Raw genomic sequence first — 9,283 nt, 5'->3', positions numbered from 1 at the left:
GCTTTCCCCAAAACCTAAACGGAACATCTTTTTCACTGTTACCATCCTTCAGAAAATATCCGAATGATATTTTAACTAATATCCATCTTATGGTCGTCTTTAGTTTTGAATATTTTAATACTTGAGATGTTTCTATAAAACAGAAGAAGAATTTATAAGACATGGTATGTTTAATTATACACAATTATGCAAATTCGCTCAAAGGCAACGTTAAAGTTGGCAATAAAGATGACTAAATTATATGTGTTCATATGTTAAATGTGTATACAGTATTTTATTATAAAAACCTTCTGCAGAGAGGGAGAGAAATAGAATGGGGAACATGTTAATATCAAATGATTAAACACGGTAAGTATTCCAATTTTCAAAATAAGTAAATACGCAAGAAAGGTACAGTATTTCGCAATAATAATAAAAAAATCCTGTAAATTCAGTTGAATCTCCCAAATCCAGCAATCATTATCGGGTGCCACCATTTTCAGGCTAGTTTCATGAAAGCAGAACATGGGAGCTGATTGTGCAGGGTGGAGATATAATAATATCCTTCACTTCAAAAGGATATTATTATTTTTTTTTTTACTGCCCTCACTCCAACTACGAGAAATTTGTTAGGCTATGAAACTGTCAAATTGCTATTCGTGAATATGATTAGCCACTCGTTGATAAGTGAGGGATTACTCAGAAGTAATTACTTATAATGATTACTCATTACAAGAATCATACAAACTAAGGTAACGCTTCCCTGAACACGTTTACTGTTTAGTTAATTTTAAAATTTTTAGTTTATCGTTTGCAAACTTTGTCAAAATTTTCATCCATTTTATTTGCCTATATGGTGCTAATAGGATCACCTAATGTGCTGCTTTTATTTTTATTTTCGATAGTGTAATTTTTTATTTAAAAATTATATTACATATTCATTACACACGTGATACTTTTTTCGATTATTTTTTAGAAGCATTCCAGTTCTGTTAAAAGTATTTCAAGAAAACAATCATAATAAAATAATGTTTACTGATTCGCCACCTGTTCCCAATATACTATATACGAATTTGAAAGCGGCAATGTAAGTCAAAGGGTAGAGTCATCTTTCACAGACACTACATTTCGAAAATAACTTCCGTAGAAGTCACGTGTTCGCGATTTGCATGAACACCACGCAGTCTCACGTGTTGTACTGCAGAAAATCGTTGATAAATACTGAAAACAACAATGGGCCCAACACCGAACCCTGGGGAACTCCACTAATAACATTTGTCCACGAAGAGCAGTGTCCATTGATTACCACTCTCTGTCGTCTCCCACTCAACCATCCCTTTATCCATTGTAGCAACTTACCCTTAATGCCATACCTCTCCAATTTGTACAGCAGTCTTCTATGTGCAACAGTATCAAAAGCTTTTCTGAATTCCTAGTATATGATATCAAAATTATTTTTGGCATGCGGTTCCTTTGTGACCACATCATAGTATCCAATCAAATTGGTCAGACAAGACCTCCCTTTAACAAACCCATGCTGTGTCTTAACGATTACTGCAGTCTTGTCTAGATGATCTTGCAATGCTTCTTCAACAAGTGATTCCATTATTTTCCCAGAATATAAGTTAAACTAACAGGTCTGTAGTTACGTGCGTCACCTTTTGTGAATTGGGGATACATTGCACACCTCCAGTCCATGGGGACCTCCCCTGAGTCCAAGGAAGCTCTCATAATTATGGCTAAGGGTTTGCTCCCTTCATTTGCTGCTTACTCTAATATAACTGGATAGATCCCGTCCACCTCAGGTGCCTTCCTTATGTTTAACTTCAACAATTTCTCCTCCACTTTGTCCTCAGTCATTACAAAATCACTTATCTCTCTGTTAGAGTTTGATAAACTTTTGGCACTCCCATCATTGGATAACTCCTCATGTGTGAATGTAGATGCAAAATACTCATTCAGTTTATCAGCTACTTGAGCAGGATCATCAATAGTCAATCCATCTATGTTAAGTGATCCAATCTGATTCATCCCTTTCCTTCTAGAGTTTACATAAGTAAAGAACTCTTTGCTGTTTTTCTTTGCATCCTCTGCCAAAGATTTCTCGTAATCTGCCTTCGCCTGCCTAACCGCCTTTGTGACTTGATTACAGACTAGTTTATACCTGCCATAAGCGTCTGTGTTACCTGTTACTTTATATGAATCCCATACATTTTTATGCCGCGAGACTCATTAATTCAGTGACATCCCTTTAGGCCTAAACCTTGAACAGTATTTCTTAGTTGGCATGAAAAGCCTAGTAGCCTCCAAAATTAAGTCCCTGAAGGCTTCCCATTTAGAATTCAACGTTGGTAACATCATCAGTTGATCCCACTGTACAGAATTTAAAAACTGTCTGAGACCTCTGTGGTCTCCTTTACGAAAGCCCTTCCCTTTAGCCTTGATGGTAGTTACATCTTTAAGTAATTCCCACATCAGTACATTGTGATCACTCTCACCGAGTGGTTCCTTTATCTGCAAATTCTTAATGCATGAATATTCACTGCTGATAATCAAATCAAGAGTATTATTCCCTTTGGTTGCCTCTCGAAGATTTTGGTGTAGAAAACAGTCATCCAATAAATCCACAAAAGTCTTGCTTGCGAGTGACCAACCACAAGTTTCAGTCAATATCTTGAAAGTTAAAGTTCCCCATTATGAGACATTCTGATTTACTGGCCCATTCTATTTCTCTGCACAATTGCTCATTATACTCATCAGATTCATTAGGCCTATAACACACACCTAATTATATATAAATATAATCAGAAAAAAACAAACAAAAACGGTTATTTTTACCGAACTGTTTAAACACAAACAAACAAAGCAATACAAAGATTTCTTTAAAAATTTGAGATTACAGAGGCCAGCGTCTCATGCGCCTGTTTATAATTACGGCTCTGGAAATGTGTAAGCCACAATAAAAGTTACAAATAAATTCTTTTTATACTCGAAGATGGCCACATAGAGTTAGAGTTCACAACTACAGCTATTTACAAGAATTGTAACGTGGCACCATGAATTCGAATACGCAATGTGAATGATTCTGTACTTGTACTCTCCACTCGACTTGTAATTGGAGGCCAACTCTTTCACCATTGCGTAATAATTATTTTTAATTTAGTCCGCAGAGCAGCATAAAGTGCCCCTTTGAGCAGAACAAACCAGCAGCTAATACTCTAAACGCAGACGCTTACGTTTCCGGGGGGGGGGAAATATTATCACCCAGTATCCAGAAAATGAATAAATAAAACTGTTAAATAAAACTGTAAGAGTTGGTTGAGTTCCAGCTTTATTTACCCCCAGGGGCTCACATCTGGTGAGTATGGGCTTGGCACATCCAGGTCCTGAGCGGATATCATCATTCTTCTGTCCTTCTTCTCTGTACTTTCTCTCTCCCTCAGGGGTAACGCGGAATTTTTTTTTTTTTTTTTTGGGCCATATGGTGTAAGGAAGCCTGAGGCAGCAAAAGCCTCAGGCTTCCTTACACCATATGGCTAATAATAATAATAATAATAATAATAATAATCTACCACAGGAATTTTTCTAAATGAATCACTACAGGGAGCAACGCAGTTTCTACTTGTAACATAAAGGCATTACTGCAAATAAAATTTAATATATAAATTGAAAATTAAAAAAAAAAAAAAAAAAAAAAAGAGAGGGAAGAATGGAACCTTTTAAAATCTCCCTTGACACCTTGTGAATCTGATAGTACACTGTTGTTAGGATCAAAATGGCACAGATGATATTTCTCATGTGGGATGCCTGAAAAAAAAAAAAATTGTAATACTACCAGTAATTGCTACTAAAAATGGAAACATTAATATTTTACTCCATTAAAATAATGGTACATACAGTTTGAATTATCCCGTTGATGTCTGATCAAACTGCGATGTTGATCTTTCTTGCCATAGTGGTTTCAACAATAGAAATATATGTCGTTTTCTAAACAATTACTGCTTACCATTGTATCCATTTACTAATTAAACCACTTTTTAGCCCGATTTAACAATATACTGATTATTCATAGGAAATATTGGTTGTTTACCATAGTTTTAAAGTAAAAAGAAGTTCAGAGTAGAGCTTATGAAACTAATTTCAGTCCAAAATGACTATGCAATCTATTTCCTCTCTTACCAAATTCTTACTTTATATATGATTTCAGTGACGTGCTTTCAGTTCATATTGAGTTTCCACAAGTGCATGATTAAAGCTCAGCCCTTCAGTATGCATTTTTGTATAGCTGTTAGTTTCTGGCCCTCTTGTTCTTCAGCTTTTTGCTCGTATCACCAATATACGTGGATTAACAATCATAGCAGTGGAATCTATAGATCAAACCACCCTTTCTTTGAGCCTTCATGAAGGAAAGGGAAAGCAGTGTTCTTTCCATGGCCTAACATGGACTTGACTTTATTCCAAGGATTCGGTGCAATTAGTGTTAAATTCTGAAAATCTCGAGCTCACTTTCGCTGGCAAAAATGGAACACTTGACTATTCTTATCCGGGATGCAAGTCAGGGTACAGCACTTGACATTTCATGAGATATTTGAGTCCCTGACGAGCTCCCAGCTACATTTGTTTCTAGGTCGTTTCTTCAGTGACTCAAATTCATCTCGTATTGTACTAAGTTCTAATTTGGGATCAGTAAGTTCCTTACATCAGGTACAAAGAAAGGAATCGTCAGTTGAGCTAGGCTTGTCCACCAAACCAATCTTAGAATACCTGCCATAGGCTATACAAATGACGAACTGATAACACACACCGGAAATGCCCACCGGCATTTATGTATGGGTCACGATGTCCTTGAACTTTGTATTATAAGTGGACTTGTGACAACCATTATTAAACATTTATTAAAATTATTTGCAACGTTCACCGAACTTTTTGATCGAATCTTGTAATAGATACGATTAATGCTATTATAACCAGTGCACTATGGCCAAAGTGGTCATTGCTCCAAGCAGAAATAAATAAAAATAATCATTTAGCATTAGGCCCGACGCAGTCGAGAGAGCAGGTTATTAATGAAACCGTGCAAATCTAAAAACACACGAGAGTAGCTAAGATCCAGAGTACATATTATAGTCGAAAATAGTGAAGTTCTAGCTGGCATGAATGTTAAATGCGGTTTTGATTGTTTTCATTGTCAAAATAATAGAAACAACTCTTGCGACCTAATTGTCGTGCCGGAGTATAAACAAGAACATTTTTTAAAATGAAAATTAACCACTATATTGAAAGTCTTGCTGAAACTACAGAAAATTTACAGCAAGTATTGTCGATTACTGTGTAATGTCCTGAGCTTATCACCATATCATCATTCTTCTCTTTCTTAATGATTCCTTTCTACTTCTCTCTCTCTCTTTCAGGGTAACTTGGAAATTTTTTTTGGCTGGTGTAGCATAAGCCTCAGGCTTCATTGCCTTTCTGCTCCTTTCTTATCTTTGATGTAAATAAAAATAATAAAAAAGTGGAATGTATTTCACAGTTTCTGTCGGTAATGCGACCCAAATAAATTCCGTAACTGCGAATGAAAGAGGGAAATAGTGGTACTTGTTCCCAGGACAGATTGTAGGGTTCAGGAGGTCAAGGTTCTAGAATTGATGTTGGGCAGAAAGGACAGCAAGGAGGAGAAATACTGCCTACCTGCATTGAGGTCTATTCGTTGTGGAAATTTGAGATCTTCTTCAGTCCAGAACACAAGTGCATTGCATCTCCTAACCCCCCCCCCCCCCGTTTATTTCCCTTTTACCAGTCATGGTAAAAGGGGAGTAGACGGAGGGATAGGAGATGCTTGTCTCTATTTCCTCTTCTGACCATGCGCTCAAGTTCAATAGGGGTTCTATCTCATAAATAAGTAATAAAAATTATAATCACTACTTTTTGGACTGGCCTCTTTTAATATATTATTCATAATGAATATCAAATTAAATATATATTAGATGATAATTTTATGTCATTATTACGGATAATTTGAAGTATAAGTCAACTTTTTTTGTGAATATTTTGTACCATGGTAGTTCTCAGCGCTTCTGTTGATGTTTTCAACAAGTGGTTATTCCGAGATGATAGTGTAACTCTTAACGTGAATATGGATTCCTATATGTATTTTGTTATTTATTGAAATATAAAATTTTCAAGTTTGTGTTGGCCTACTTTTTTATATGTAAATATTGTTTCTTATTAGAATGACTGTTCAAAAAAAAAAAAAAAAAAAGAAAAAAAAACGGGTTTTGGTAGTCTTGCAAATACGTTTTCGTCATTTGTTCTCTCAACTTACTGAAACTTTTCTGTGAAATTGATATTGCTGTTCTCGTACATATCAATAAGAATATTAGAGGCGGGAAAAATTTATGGAGTGATCATCATTTTTTATTTGTTTTATACATCATCCTGAAAATATTCTCTGTGTACGATGTCAACAGCTGAGAAACGGAGACATGTCAAACAAAATATGAGCAAATCTGATTACTGGTATAACTTTTTTTTTCCCCTCCCTGCCTTTTTTACCTGCTTTACTAAACATTAAAGTTAGTTCTAACATGTACGTATTGCTTGAAGTACTACAAAACAAAAGGGCATTTAGTATTAGATTTATTTATCTTTTATTGTTTATTTTTCATTCGAGCGTTAAATTATATATTCCTGCAGAGGCTCACATCTGATGGGTATGGGCTTGGCACACCCGGCGTCCTGAGTTGGATATTATCATTCTTCTCTTTCTTCGTGATTCCTTTCTACTTCTCTCTCTCCCTCAGGGTAACTTGGAAATTTTTTTGGCTGGTGCAGCATAAGCCTCAAGCTTTCTTGCACTATATGGCTAATAATAATATCATCATATGTTTAAAATTAAGTCTATATACCAGAGCTGTAAATGAGTATTCTTTCGTCTGGAACAAAATAGAAAGTTTTGCACTGCCAAGAATCCTTCATAAATTTAAAATAAATGAATGAATAATGAAATACAGCAAATTACCTTTGTTGCGTACGTATTTTGGGGGACACCTTTTTGGGGCCCCTAAATATTGGGGGTACTAGATGTGTGCTTGTACATAAAAATGCCAATGTGCATTATCCTCTTGACCTGAAATATTTCAGGGATACAGAAATTCATCTTGCCCACTCCTAAGCATGTCCCTGTTATTTTAACACTTCTGTGTTTAAAATCTCAGCAATACTAGGGGGGGGGAACCAACAGGGTTCAAGGTCACTTACAAAGCCTTCTTTTCCATAGCATTTGTATGGAGTTGAAAGCCAAGTGAGTGACGGCACCTCCGTAGCCAGGTGGGAAGGAGCAGCAGTGCGTAATACACGCTTCTTGATTAGACCGGGGTTCGAACCCGTCACCACCAAATACGGAGGATGTGGAAAAGTCAGGGAATGACCACCGCATATCCCAGAGCAATATGGCCTTAGTTGCTAATGCTCCTAAAAACCAAATAACAAACAAACAAACAAGTGAGTGACATTGAGTCACTTGTAATTTTTCTCCATACTTTAAAAATGTTGATAATAGTTGTGCACACATACCAGATCTTTTACTTATCCCTAGAGAAACAAAGCAAATGGCCAGGGAGTAAGACCTTCATGGGCTAATCAGGACACTGGGGGATGTATCTTCTGTAGCTGAGTCAGCAGGTGCAAGGATACATAAGTATGTGTGCTTTGAATGACTGGCATTCAAGCCTGTGACTGCTGAATACAATCTTGTGAACTCCTCTGACTGTGCGGTCATCTGGAGTATAAATAAATTTATTTACCTATATGTGCACATAACTGGAAGAAACACATTCCCCTTCTTACAACTGAGATAATAGATGTTGTTATAGTATGTTCAGAGGAAATGACTGTTACTGTTCACTCGAAAAAAAAAAAAAAAAAAAATACTTTTCTGTTATTAATTGCCCAAATTATATACCATGGGTTATAATTATGTATAAACGCTAAATAGCCATATTCTGTAGACAGAATGATCGTTTTGAACAAAACGTTTTTCAATTTAAAGCCAAAATAAACAATTAGGTTTATCATCATGCTGTAGATTAACCCATTGCTATGGAACAGTGACATATTTAAGTAGTCTGGGGCCCTGGCATATATTTTTAGAGGCCCTTAAAATACGGCCACCCCCGGACCAAAGGGAACTATATTGTTCTCGGCTACCACAACCTTAGGATGCTGTAGCAATCATTCCACTACACCACAGTAAATCTGGCCTTAGTATGCAGGATAATCAACTAACATTTGAAGAAGGTAATTGCATCCTGAAATGGACTGGAAGTATGAAAATGTTAAAAAGGTTTAGCATGTATGGGAACATCAATATTGGACAAAGGCGACAGTGCTTCTAACAATAACCTACCTCTGTGATAAGTTTGAAGATTGTGAAACTGTTCACAACATTAATAAAGAAAGTTGTGGTAAGAACAGTAATAACCCTAGAACACTACTGATGAATGAGTAGGCATTAATACTACCACTCAGAAAGAAATGTAGAAATGTTTTTCTACCCACCCACCAATGAGAGGCCAAATAGCTGTGGAATGGTGTCATCTGAGTGGTGGCACTAAATTGAGAAAAAGTAACAGTAGACTTGTCTAATGCGGAAGTGTTACTTATTTGTAGGCAATTTGTTACTAATTTGTAAGAGGATGGCAACTTGTGAAGGATTTCACAATATGAGATGTTATAATAATGATGCCTAATGGATAAACTGCAGTTTGTCTTAAAAATTAAACTGTAATAATGATGCAATTATACTACAATGTCATATTCATAAAATTATATGAATGTCTAAAAATAAACTTTATTTGGAGGGATAACTAATTTTTACAAAGAATGTTAAAGATGGCAAATGTGTACATATCTGAAGCTCTTTTATATTGTTATTTCACTAAAGAATAGAATTTGCTTGATGCTGTTCAAAAGTTAGCTTCTTGAAATGGTCACAGTCTTGATAGGTGAAAGGCACACATTATGTTAGAGAATAAAAAGATCTATAGCTTTCTATCATCAAAGAGAAATAACACTATTTCTGGATTTTTTCTGAGACATTATTGAAAAAAATACCTTTTATATAAAAATAACTTACAAATTTAAATATAATATGTTAAAATTTCCAAGATATGGATAGTATTATCAATATTACATATTGATAATACTATCAATATGTAAAATTGACAGCAATTTTAACCTATATAATTTTTGTTTAAAGTTAATGCCAAAGAATGTATTTGAAATCAGTATGAAGCTAAATTATATT

The 9,283-nt window shown here is 35.4% G+C and overlaps 1 long non-coding RNA gene across 1 annotated transcript in view; it reads left to right on the top strand.

The window, feature by feature from the left end:
* Window positions 1–6,060: 6,060 nt before the first annotated feature.
* The window catches only part of LOC150077231 (uncharacterized), a 59,280-nt gene continuing 56,057 nt past the window's right edge, over window positions 6,061–9,283 (top strand). Inside the window, exon 1 of the long non-coding RNA XR_016547741.1 lies at window positions 6,061–6,106. This is a non-coding gene — a long non-coding RNA (uncharacterized LOC150077231). The remainder of the gene's footprint in view (window positions 6,107–9,283) is intronic.

The sequence above is a fragment of the Mastigoproctus giganteus genome, chromosome 12, assembly GCF_048544385.1.
Source record: "Mastigoproctus giganteus isolate SK-2022 chromosome 12, ASM4854438v1, whole genome shotgun sequence".
Classification (NCBI taxonomy): domain Eukaryota; kingdom Metazoa; phylum Arthropoda; class Arachnida; order Uropygi; family Thelyphonidae; genus Mastigoproctus; species Mastigoproctus giganteus.
Note: the sequence above shows the minus strand (reverse complement) of the source record. Positions and strands in the feature narration are given on the sequence as shown.